Source organism: Orcinus orca, chromosome 13 (genome assembly GCF_937001465.1).
Source record: "Orcinus orca chromosome 13, mOrcOrc1.1, whole genome shotgun sequence".
NCBI classification, from domain to species: Eukaryota; Metazoa; Chordata; class Mammalia; order Artiodactyla; family Delphinidae; genus Orcinus; species Orcinus orca.
Genome location: NC_064571.1, coordinates 9,759,777 through 9,772,815, shown reverse-complemented (window position 1 = coordinate 9,772,815; position 13,039 = coordinate 9,759,777). Strand labels below are relative to the sequence as shown.

At 50.4% G+C, this 13,039-nt stretch overlaps 1 protein-coding gene across 1 annotated transcript in view; it reads left to right on the top strand.

The window, feature by feature from the left end:
* Window positions 1–13,039, top strand: part of KCNIP3 (potassium voltage-gated channel interacting protein 3) — a 90,490-nt gene that overhangs the window by 19,097 nt on the left and 58,354 nt on the right. The gene's annotated exons all lie outside the window — the stretch shown is intronic.

Below are 13,039 nucleotides of genomic sequence, written 5' to 3'. Positions count from 1 at the left end.
ATAGGTTGCGTGGTGAGTTCACTAGGTCTGAGACGTAGTTCCCATCCTCCACCCCATGTAGGGGTAACACCTTCTCCCCTGGGTAATCGGCATTATTCATCCCAGCCAACGCCCTTTCAGTCAGCTGGCCTGAGTGGTGTGGGAGCCCCAGATGGCCAGGTGACGGTCTCAGCTTCCAGCTCAGCAGGTGCACTGGTGTCTCCCCTTTGGGGAAGCGTTCTTCTTCTTCTTCTTCTTCTTCTTTTTTTTTTGGCTGCGCTGTGCGGCACACAGGATCTTAGTTTCCTGACCAGGGATTGAACCCCCGCCACCTGCATTGGGAGTGCAGAGTCTTAACCACTGGACCGCCAGGGAAGTCCCAGCATTCTTCTTTAGGGATCTAAAATCTCTTATCCAGAGCCCAAAGTATTGGAGATGAGAAGCAAAAATGCTGCAAGTATGTGGTTGGGGGCTGGTGCTTCCCTTGGTTCTGGACCCATTCTTCCGGCTGGAGGAGGAGCATATATGGTGGCACGTCCAGGACAGCACCTGCACCTCACCACTGGCACTGGAACCAGTGTACGGTGGGCGCTTTCGCTGTTCTGTAAGTCCAGCCGCTTCTGGGCACGGGGAAGAGGGGGAGGCCCGTGTGTCTTGTCAGCACTGGCCTTTGGCCACAACTCTTTGCTGTAAAACGAGTCTTTGAGTCAGTAACAATGATGCGTGGGACACAGCGATGGGCGGTGTTGTTGGCAGAAGCAAGGTGGGCAGAAAGCGAGGTCTGTATTCGGAATGAATGTCAATTCCAGAAAGAGTAAACGATGGTCCCTGCCAGGGTGGAGCTGACCTGCCACCTGGTGGCTGGCTTGCCGCCCTGCTGGCAGGCTGGGCACCCGACAGCAGCTGTAGCCAGATCAGCCCGGTAAGGGGAAGTTCATTTCGTGGACCCATGAGTAATCTTCGTCCCCCATGGCCCTTTGTTCATGGCCAGGAATACAGGCTGACTGACGTGCACGGACAGGCCATCTTGTCCACCAGACTCTCGGTGCCTCCGCAGGCCTGGCTGCCCTTTGGACAGCGTCCACAAAAGACTGTGACACCCTCACACGTCCTAGTCACCACTCCTCCAATCTTCTTCCCTCCACCTCCTTGACCCCTGAACGCAGGCTTAGTACCCACCCCTGAGTCAATGTCAATCTGTACCTCAGGCCACCCCTCCTTCCAGACAACTTGTAGTTGGTGCCAGAATTTCTTGCAGCTCTGTCTATAAATTACATACACGTGCTTTTCCTCCTCAAACGGTCTTAGGGACTCCCCATGAGGCCACAGGTGTGGGTTGAGGGGAAGGTGGCAATGCAGCTGCTACCATGGGGGTCTGAGCCCCATTTATGAGCAGACACCTACCTGAGCCTTCTAGACCCCCGGCCCTGAGCTTATACATAGCACCTGTGCGTGATGGTGACGTGCTGTGCATGCCCCTTTAGAGCTGGGGCAGAGGTGGACACTTAGTTCCTGATGGGCAGCTCAGGTCTCAGGGTCACCTGGTGTCCCACAGTCGGGCCTTCCATCTCCCCGAGGGCCCAGGAGTGAGCCAGAAGTAGTGTCAAAAGAAGAAGAGATTTTTGCCAAAGAAAGCATGGCTTTGCTCAAAAGCAGAGGCTTCTACCGGGGCCCAGCCTGGGCCCTGCAGAGCACCCTAACTTTCCACAGACACACTGTGTGCCGTTGAATGTGCTGGGTCATCAGGCCCAAGGGGAGAGCTGCTTGTACGCAGCCTGGACCTGCTGCACAGCCTTTGCTTGTGCCTGGAAACAGTCAGGAGCAGCACAGCACCTGTGGTACACAAGAAGCCCCTTGTGTACGTCCTTTCACTGGCTAGGAGTGCAAGGTACAACAGCTGGTCTTTCACTTTGGAAGGAATGTTTTTACTTGCCTGCCAACAGAAACCCCAAACAACAGTAGCTTAATTTAGACAGAGGTATGTATCTCCTATCTGAGAAATCTGGGCTAGGCAGCGGCTGGCACTGGCTTAGCAGCTTGGGGATATCAGAGTCAAGGTCTAAGGGGTTTTTTGCTTCTTCCCTCACAGTTGCAAAGTTGTTGCTCTGGCTCCAGCCATCATGGCTTTGCTCCCGACAAGAGAAAGGAGAAATCAGGGGAAAGGAGGAAGTGGTGATGACTACATCAGGAAAGCAACACTCTCACAGAAATCTCTGGAAGATTTACGCTTACATTTTACGGGCTAGAGCTGAGCCACCCTGACTGCAAGGAAGGCGGGGGGTGGCGTTTTTTTTTCAAGCTGCGCACATCCCCCCCCCCCCAACGACATCTGAATTCTGTAGGTGAAAGAGCAGAGGAGGATGCTGCAGTGCTGTTCTCCGCCACGCGTACCTCGTGGGGTTGTTTTGATGCCCAGAAGGGCCTTAGCGAGCTGCCTGCGCGCAGCGGGTGCTCCGAGAATGTGGGCCGTGTGTCCTCAGCACTGCTGCTCCGCTCACATCCTTGGTTTTTCCTCATCCCCCTCAACACAGGGGTCCCCTCCCATCTCCCCTTTCTCCGCTCCCCAGAGGCACCCGCAGGGCTGGGGGCTGGGGTCAGTGAGCAGAGGGCAGAGGTGAAGAGCTAGTCAAAGGCCGAGGCCCCCACTCATCCCCCAGCTCTGCCCAGGGCCCCTGGCCCCTGAGCCTCCTGGGCGGGGCTGTTCCCTTTCTGGCTGCACAGAAGCCCCAGGACCTAGATGAGGCCCCTTTGCAATGAGATCACACCCTCAGGCGAAAATCACACCAGGGGCACCTCCCCCATTGCTGCTGGGAGCTCAGGAGCAGTGCCCGCCCCCGCCCTCATGCCCTCCCGGCCCCAGAAGCTGCAGGAGCCCTTCTGCCCCCAGGGAGATTGAGCACGGGTCGGAGGAGCCAGGGGAGGGGCTGGCCCTGGGGCAGGAGCAGGGCTGACCCCGGCAGGGCACCGCCGGCCCCCGGGGGCTCTGGGCTGGGCTGAGGGGCAGGCGGCCCTGGGAAAGGCCGAGAGAGGGCAGAGGGCAGGGACAGAGATCAGAGGAGAGAAGGACAGGCCAGAGAGGCCGAGACATGGAGGGACAGGCTGGGGCCCACAGGACTGGTACTGAGACTGAGAGACTGACCAGAGGCGGGAGAGAGAGAGAGTTCTAGAGGAAAGACTGAGTGCCAGGCTGGGAAGACGCAGGCAGAGGGGGCACAGAGCAGGCCGGGGGGCCGGTACTGTGGCTGCTTGGGCAGCGTGAGGGCAGGAGAAGGGCCCCTGGGCCAGGCCTGGCGATGGCAGGGCGCGGCGAGGCCCCTGGCGCACCCAGGGCGCTGCCCTGAGGCTGCAGGTGTGCCCGCACGGCTGCAAGAAACACCTGGGCAACACCATCAGCTTCTCCTTCCGCTTCATCTCTGGGAATCTGACTCGAGATGCGGACTGCTCTGGCAGGGCTGGGGGCAAGGGGGCAGGAAGGGGCAGGCTCGGGGTTTAAAACTGTGCCCACCTTGAATGGGGCAGGGGTGACGGGGCACAGCGGTCCTGAGAGCAGGACTGGAAGGGATGCCCAGCCTTAGAGTCCTGCCCGGCGGCCGGTAGACAGTGAGTGCCAAGCCGGGGCTCCCCCACCCGTGGGTCTGGGGAGGGAAAGCAGGTGGGAAGGGGGCTTCCTTCTCCAGGGCGCACCGACACAGGCACAGCAAGCATAGGCTGGGAGGGGGCTGGCGGCTCTCGGGCCGGGGGTCCTCTCCCCTCTTCCCTCCCTCACTGGGGACCCCTCTCCTCCCTCAGCAAAGACAGATATGACATCTGTAGCAAGGATTAAATAAAATGAGCAAGCATGTAGAAAGGCCTGTGTCTAGAAAGTGCTCAATCAGTGATAGCCATCTTTCAAAATCTATAAAACCCACCAACCTGGAATTTCTAGCAGGGACACAGCGGGGGGCTTCCCTGGAGCCTGTGCTCTCAGACTCAGGCCTGCGGAGGAGTGGGAGTGGGAGTCCCACTGCCCCTCTGCCTCCCTGCCTGCCCCACCCCGAGCCAGGTGCTCAAGGGCTGAGCAGGACCTCGTCCCAGGCTGGGCCATGCGGACCATGCAGACCAGGCACAGGGAGAGGGGCTCCTGCGTCTGGGGCCCTGCAGTTTCCTTGGCAGGACGCCCCAGGAAGGGCTGGTGTCAGGAGCTTCAGACCCTGGAAGGAGAGACCCTCAACAGCTTGGGTCTTGTGTGTCCTTTTGTTCTATCCTGTTATTGGAGGGATGTGAAGGAAGCTAAAGAAATCACGATTCCCTAAAGAGAAATCAAATTAAATCTCTAAAACATAAAGATGAGGCAGTGGAGACATGTGACATGTTGGCTTTTTAGCCAAAGCTGAAAGCTTCTTATGCTGCTCAAAGAAGCTCATGGCCACTGAGGGACAAAGGGCCAAGCGAGCGGGGCTGGGCTGGAGCACCCAACCTTTGTCCCTTCTCCAGGGCCGGGTCCCCCATCTTGTTCCCTGCCCTGTCCCGAGTGCCTAGCACAGAACTTGGTGCTTGCCTAGCACAGGCCCCAAATACTTGTCAAATTAATGAATGCTCTTTTAAGAAGGATCAAAATTAAAAATTGAGCATATAATCAATCATCTCAAAATCGGTCGAATAATAACGGTTTAAAACCCTCAAAAGCAATAATAAGTCTCTAGGAATCAGAAGACAGGATTCTGATACAGTGAAGGTTTGCAGAGGGAGCTCAGATGGGAATGTGAGTCTAAGGCAGAGGGCAACCTGAGGGACCTCCGGGGGGCACTTGGACCACTGCTGCTGCTGCTGGGAATGGGAGCCCAGGGTCACCCCGGGCTTTTCAAAAGAAGGGAAATGCCGTCTCTGCTCGTGAGGCCGCTAAGCCCTGCCTCCCAGCTGCTGCGAATTCCTCTCTCCAGGCTGTCGTTTTGGGAAAGGATGGAACTTTGAAGTTGGTGGTCCTTGCAGAGAGATGCCTGGGGGCTGGGCCCAGGGGCAGAGGGAGGTGCCTGGCGTCTCAAAGCCTCTGGCCGTGATCCTTCTAGCTACTCCCACGTGCTCCTGCTGGCCGGTGATGTGGAGCATCTCTCCTGCCCACACTGAGCCCCTCCTCACCTGTCCAGCCCGGCAGGGGCGTAGGGAACGGCACCAGCTCCGCAGGGCGTCTGGAAGGGTCAGTGAGCGCCCTGGCTTAGTGGAGTTTCAATCCATGGGCATCTTTACTGCTGGTAGCTTTCTGCACCTTTTCTAAACCTTCTTACCCACCTGATACCGCTGCAGGTTCATGGGTGCTTTCTCTTGCTCCCTCTGTCTCAGTCTTTCTGGAAAGGGAAGGAGGATACTGCAGGTCTGTGTCACCTAAGGGTGCAGTCTGCCTCCCGGACCTCAGGTTCCTCATCTGACAACAATCACAAAGGCCTGGGCTTGCTGGTCTCCCTCTGAGCCCCTTCCAGCTCCGGGGAATGCTGGTTCTGGGATTCACAGGATGGCCAGGGTGGGAGGAGCTGCCTGGGGGCAGGAAGCGGGGAGGTGGGACGTGGGCGGCCGATAAAGTGCAAATACTTGACATCAACATATGAAACAAGCTGGAGGAAGCGCGGCTCTTTGTCACCTCTGAGCCTCTCAGTTTGCTCTGTGGAATCGCTCTTGCCAGCCATTCAGATGAAATTTTGTGCACATCCTGTGGTCATCTTTCTGGTGTTAGCGGGTACTCAGGGAAGCCTTAGAGCTCCCACCTTCACCCACCCGGGAATCTCCTCCCCCTGACTCGTTTCAGGCTTAAGGCTGGAGCAACAGGGCAGGGCGTGGGCATCTCTGAGCATCTCTGAGCATCTCTGCTCTTTCTCCACTCTGCTCCTGCGGGGTGCCGGGGCCAGACCAATGCCACCGCCCAGTTGTTGTTTCTCACGCCCAACTGTTGAGATTTCCCCTCTCCAGGCAGTCTTTCTTGGAGGAGGATGGGTCCCCAGCTCTCTTCCACAGCGTCCAAGGGAGCCCTGCAGAAACACACCCTCTGCCTCCATGACTGTTGCTATGTGGGTATCCACGTCCCTCCCATCACCCTGGGTACTTCTGGCCAGTGTAGCCATGACCATCACCCTGACCTCTTCCAGGTGTGCGTCAGACCGACCTGGCCCTGCATCCCCCAGACTCCAGGGACACGTGCCCAGATCCCCACAGGCTTCTCAGATGCCCCTCACTTGGACAGAGGACCAAAGCCCCCCTGTGGGAGGAGGAGAAGTGACACCCCAGCACACCAGCCAGCCTTTCCAGAGACATTCCCTTCCTTTGCCTCGCCAACCTTTCTCTTCTCTGGGTGAGGAGGGGTGAGTCACAGAGTCAGTTTCTCAGTCCCCTAGTGTGACCTGCACAGCTGGTCTTGGCCTTTGGACCTCTGCCCAAACTCAACAGGAAAAAAATCACATTTAATACCTGGACATGAGACATGGAGTCCACACCAAGACGGGGAGAGCTCTGTCTTCTGGGCCTCACACCGCACCCTGCAGCAGGTGCCCAGACCCGGGGCTCCCAGGGACGAGGCAGGTATGGTGCAGAGGCTGGGAGGTGCCAGGAGAGACGGCTTGGGCTCCAGATTGAGATAGCAGAGACCCAAGGTTACAGACAAAGTTGGGCACAGCTGGCTTGAATTGTCAAAGCATCATTCTCGATGTGTTAAAAATATCATTCTACAAATAGACAGCATGTGTCAGGTTCTGTTGAAGTCCTTAATGAGGCAACTGGCAGAGTGACAAAGCCGATGCAAAAGAGAAAGAAACAGGGAGCTTTAGAGAGGATGGAAATAAAAGGAACACAGAGGTACTGCTGCTCAGGTATGAAACTGGGAAAGATCCAGGGCAGTGAAACCGCCACCCTCTGCCACAGAGGAGAGGAAATCATCACATCTTATCAGCTTTACAAGCTTGTATGACGTCTGCGCCCTAATCAATTGCACTGCTTAGTTCTGCTCCCCTGGCCAGTCAGATGCCCTGGGCAGGCACTGGACAATGCCCCAGCAGGGCCCGGAGGACCACGCAATGCTCTTGGACTTTATTTCCACATTTTAAAAACAATTTTTTTTTTTTTGCAGTACATGGGCCTCTCACTGTTGTGGCGTCTCCCGTTGCGGAGCACAGGCTCCGGACGCACAGGCTCAGCGGCCATGGCTCACGGGCCAGCCGCTCTGCGGCATGTGGGATCTTCCCGGACCGGGGCACGAACCCGTGTCCCCTGCATCGGCAGGCGAACTCTCAACCACTCCGCCACCAGAGAAGCCCTAAAAACAATTTTTAAACAGCAAAGAATCTTAACTCTGCCACTCATAGCTGTTAAAGGGTAAAAGGTAAAAAACACACTAAACATTTCAAGGGAGTTCCCTGGTGGCCTAGGATTCTGGGCTTTCACTGCTGTGGCCTGGGTTTCAATCCCTGGTCAGGGAACTGAGATCCCACAAGTCCTGCTGTGTGGGCAAAAAAAGTTCAAGAGTTTATTTGAATTGGGTAGCACCAAACCAAAGGTGGTTAGGAGTGTTCCACTGACAGGAGCTAATGGGGAGGTTTTTATAGAGAAGATGCAGAAGCAAAGCAAAGCAAGGAAATTGACTGGTCATAGCTTAAGCAGTTGTCTTATTTGGGAGAGCCTGTCTCTGATTGGTTGTTCGTAAGTTGCATTTTCTCAGGTTTAAGTGTGTTGACTCTGGCTCAGGTTTTGGTTTGTTTACATAAGCTACCAAGGCCTTAGAGGCACCTCAGTCCGACAGCCGCTTAAGTACTTTAACAATTCCTCCCTTTTGGTCATCCTCTCATGCATGAGAGACTGACCAACAATTTGGTATTACGGCCACTGTCCATCACCCTCAGGGGACTTATCTCATCGTGAAGTTCATAGGTTATGATGTCGAGCCATGGGAGAATTGTTTTTGCTTTTCATCTCGTCCATCTTGTTCCTGTTTCTCCATCTTGTTCCTGTCTCTGACTTGCTTCACTTAGTATCATCATCTCTAGGGCCCTCTAAGTTGCCGAAAAAGGCATTATTTCATTCTTTTTTATGGCTGAGTGGTATTCTATTTTTTATATAGAGAGAGACCATCTGATGTACTGCTGATGGCTTCAAACTTGTATTTAAGACCCCTGAGAGAACATAGGCCCCCAGGGAGACTACGGTGGTGAATGTCAGGAGGATAATACCAAGAGACTGAGTTTGCTTCTTAGCCAGGGTCCCCATGAACCAAACCAGTTGGTATCAAGTAAATCAAAGAATGCACCTGAAGAGGCATCAGCCTTTTTTAATCAAGTGGCTTGTTTGCAACTTTCTTGTATTTGAGTTTCTACTCTACCAGAGTTGTCGATCCAGGTACAGCAGGAGGTCATCGCTATGGCACAGACAGCTTGTTCAACCAGCAGATAATCTAAAGCAGTTCTGTTATCTGAAACCATTTTATCAGCTCAAAATAACCCATAAGCCAAAGAGGCATATTTTGGGGTGGCAGAGTTTGTTACCCTGTGTTCCTTGCCTTTGAAATTTCTCCAAGAAGTCTCACAGTCTAGAGTTCGAGTTGGTAGATGTCTCCATCTCACTGAACCAGTCTCTTAGTCCTGAGAGCAGGTCAGTTCAGTTAAACAGTTGAGTCTCGTTTCAGGAAGAGGTGTTGCTGGTGGGTTTCCAAAATTAAGCCTGTATGGTACAAGCAATCGTATTTAATAAGACGTGTTTCTATGGAAACAAAGGAAAAACAAAGGATAATGGTTGGAACAGGTTATAGATCAGTTTCTGAGTCCAGAGGACAGCCAGTTGAGAAGATTTCTGGAGGTTGGGTTCCTAGATGTTGGGCTTGAAGCAGCTTTTGTAGTTTGAATGTCTCTGGTGATATCATTGGATGTTCTAGTGAACTTTCTCAGTGGACCACACAGCAACAGGCACAAAGTTTATCCATCCGTGAGCTGGTGTGATGATTTCTTTGAAGTTCGTATCAAGTTGTTCAGCTGTAGTTTGCAGGGCTTGGGGAAAAGGACAGTTTTTGTTCTCAGAGATTCTAAGTCAGAAGGGTGGAAGAAAATTGGAAACATTAGTTTGGAGGGTTGTAGCCAGATATTGGAGGAAACTAGAAGAATTTAGGATCCAGTGTAGTTTCCAAGTAGATAACAAAACCTCAAGACAATGAATCTGACCTCCACAAGGGGGTGTTAAAGTTTTCTACAGAAACGTAATTTTTCTCTCTACAATTACCCTTCTAATCACAGTAAGATGAATTTCTTTTCAAAATAAGCCTAGTCTCATTAAACTTGGCCTGATTATTTGCATAAGAGCAGCAAGAATAGTGACTTTATGCCTATTCTTTCTTTTTTAATTTTATTTATTTATTTTTGGCTGTGTTGGGTCTTCGTTGCTGCACGCGGGCTTTCTCTAGTTGTGGTGAGCGGGGGCTACTCTTCGTTGCGGTGCGCGGGCTTCTCATTGCGGTGGCTCCTCTTGTTGTGGAGCACGGGCTCTAGGCGCACGGGCTTCAGTAGTTGTGGCTTGCAGGCTCAGTAGTTGTGGCACGTGGGCTCAGTAGTTGTGGCTCGCGGGCTCTAGAGCACAGGCTCAGTAGTTGTGGTGCACGGGCTTCGTTGCTCCGCAGCATGTGGGATCTTCCCAGACCAGGGCTCAAACCCGTGTCCCCTGCACTAGGCAGGTGGATTCTTAACCTCTGCGCCACCAGAGAAGCCCCTATGCCTATTCTTAAAGATGATATTCCATTTAAAGCTTGGTGATACCTCGGGCTTTATTGGCTCAACCCTAGTTTATTAAATTTTTAAAAGCCTGTTTAGTCTAAGAAGCCAAGTCAAGGACTTGTCCAATTTTGTCCTGTTACAAAGAGGACAGATTCTTATTGAACTTATGCAAATACCTACATTGTCATAAAAAATAAGAATATTCAATAAGAGTTTCTGCATCCTGCAGAGATCAGGTAGAGAGAAGAAGATAAATATATACCATTTCTGTTTACAAAAGTATACTTTACCAAATTGCTGTGATATAGATTACTTAAATCAAAGGAGAAAGGGGGTTCTTTAAATCTGAAAACAAACCATTGAAAAATCAGCAATGTTTCAAAGTCATAAAATTTATAATGATCCTCATCCGTTCATTCATTCTCATGTAATTAATTCCTTTCCTTTTCTTTTCCATTATGGTTTACGACAGCATATTGAATACAGTTCCCTGTGCTATACAGTAGGACCTTATTTTTTATCCATCCTATATATAATAGTTTGCATCTACTAATCCCAAACTCCCAATCCATCCCTCCTCCACCCCACCTCCCTCTTGGCAACACAAGTTTGTTCTCTATGTCTGTGAGTCTGTTTCTGTTTCATAGATAAATTTATTTGTGTCATATTTTAGCTTCCACCTATAAGTAATATCGTATGATATTTGTCTTTCTCTTTCTGACTTACTTCACTTAGTATGATAATCTCTAGGGCCATCTACGTTGCTGCAAATGGCATTATTTCATTCTTTTTTATGGCTCAGTAGTATTCTATTTCATATATATATATATATATATATATATATATATATATGTATACCAATCTTCTTTATCCATTCATCTGTCAATGGACATTTAGGTTGTTTCCATGTCTTGGCTATTGTAAATGGTACTGCTGTGAACACATCGGGGTGCATGTATCTTTTTGAATTAGAGTTTTCTTCAGGTATATGCCCAGGAGTGGGATTGCTGGATCATATAGCAACGTGAGGAACCTCCATACTGTTTTCCATAGTGGCTACACCACTTTATGTTCCCACCAACACCATGTAATTAATTCTTGATTAGTACTTGACCTTGGGTCAGTAGTTTCGTGAATTCATCAGTTTCTCCATCAGAGTTCTGAAGATTCTGATTCAGTTTAGTGGTATGATCTTAAAGTTATCAGAAATCTGTACTTGTAAGAATTCTTTCCATGAATCCCTTTGAAGAGGAAGCACTTTTGCAATTGCATCAGAGTAAAACCATAACTGTCTGTAAATGTCAAAAGACTTAAAAGTGGGGGCTTCCCTGGTGGCGCAGTGGTTGAGAGTCCGCCTGCCGATGCAGGGGACACGGGTTCGTGCCCCAGTCCGGGAAGATCCCACATGCCGCGGAGCGGCTGGGCCCCTGAGCCATGGCCGCTGGGCCTGCGCGTCCGGAGACTGTGCTCCACAACGGGAGAGGCCACAACAGTGAGAGGCCCACGTACCGCAAAAAAAAAAAAAAAAGACTTAAAAGTGGCCATGGCTAAATATCTGATGAGAGTTCATTATAATGCAGTTAACAAGGAATTTTTATTGTTTCTGTGACAGACAACATTTTAAGATAATAACTAGAATTATGATTACATTACGCCAGGACATATCAGATCTCTAGGAATTTTATACAATTTCTCATTCTAAAACAACCAGTTATTCTGCTTTAAAACAAAATAACTTTATTTTCCCTTAAAATTGCCTTTCCACATTCCATACCTTTTCTTACCAAAACACATCCTACTTTTATTGTATACAGAGTCATTTTTCTTATTACTTCTTGTAGTTTGGTTACATATATTGATTAGAATTCTTAACCCTTAGAAACCTTAATTTCTATTGAAACCAAGAAACGAGCCATTGTGGACTATCTGTTACAGCAGCATTCTGTACATTGCAAACTTATCAATACATTTCTTAACTTCTAGAAGCATATTCTTCCTCATAGTGAGCTAAAATACTGAAACATTAATTACTGAACATAGGTTTATCTACTTTTGGCTTCTTATTACAGAGGGACTGAAGATATTTGGGTCTATTAATAAACATGTTTTGTGTTTCAGTATTTTATCTTATTTGAAAATTGTTTGGGAAGGCAGTCTCATATACGCAGTCTTTTGACCCCCTCACTCAGCTGCATGAGAATGGGCCTTGGACCCAGAACACTTTTTTACCAGGAGATAAAGAGCTCACACAGCTTGTGCTGGGCTTTTCACCTTGTATAGGAATATCCCTCCTTGTTTAACTTTCTGAGTATTCCTTTGTCTCTGCTTAAAGCATGTGCGTCCTATGGTAGCTGGCCGACCCACTGTTGTATCTGTCCTCTGAGAGGAGGGGACAGCGTTCTTCCACTGTGGCATGAGAGGAGTGCTCGTAGATCAGTTGCCCTGTGTCAGCCGCCAGGAGAGTCCTGCTGGCCATGGGGAACCAGTCTCCATTATCAGAATCCATCTTGCTTGGTCTCTTCTCTATGTAAGTAAAGCGTTCCATCCAGTGCTCGACTGTGTTGTTTTCCTTGGAGACGCCAATAGAAGAAGCTGCAGTGGGCAGAAGTGTTTAGAATCCTTCCCTGGGATTGGAAACCAGCACTCTGTGCTCTTCTCCCTTGGGACTGGTAAAAAGAATAGGTGGGCTTTGAATTGCTTCTATAGCTGCTTTTTCTGTTCTTGTAAAGACGCAATTTGAAAGGCAAGAGCAGTCGTTTTCAATTCCTCAAAGAACTGGGTTGCAGCCTAAATGATATCAAGGGCTGGACCCACCCATCCAATTTGCTTCTTTATATCAGGGAGATTTCCAACTAAGATGGAAATTAAAAGGTTTCTATGTTCTAGATTTAGAGCTGTGTATCTTTGGAACGTTTTAACACATGGTTCCACAGAGGCTTCAGAATACTGTCTTTCCCTCTGGATACATAGTTCTATATTATTTTATTTTATTTTTATTTTTGGCTGCGTTGGGTCTTCGTTGCTGTGCGTAGGCTTTCTCTAGTTGCAGTGAGCGGGGGCTACTCTTCGTTGCGGTGCACGGGCTTCTCATTGCGGTGGCTTCTCTTGTTGCAGAGCACAGGCTCTAGGCGTGCGGGCTCAGTAGTTGTGGTGCACGGGCTTAGTTGCTCCGCGGCATGTGGGATCTTCCCGGACCAGGGCTCGAACCCATGTCCCCTGCATTGGCAGGCGGATTCTTAACCATTGCGCCACCAGGGAAGTCCCATAGTTCTATTTTAGCTTAGGAAAGAAGGCTTCAAAAAAGTTCCTATCAGGCTCTGAATATCAGTCTCCAATTCAGCCAACTTCTG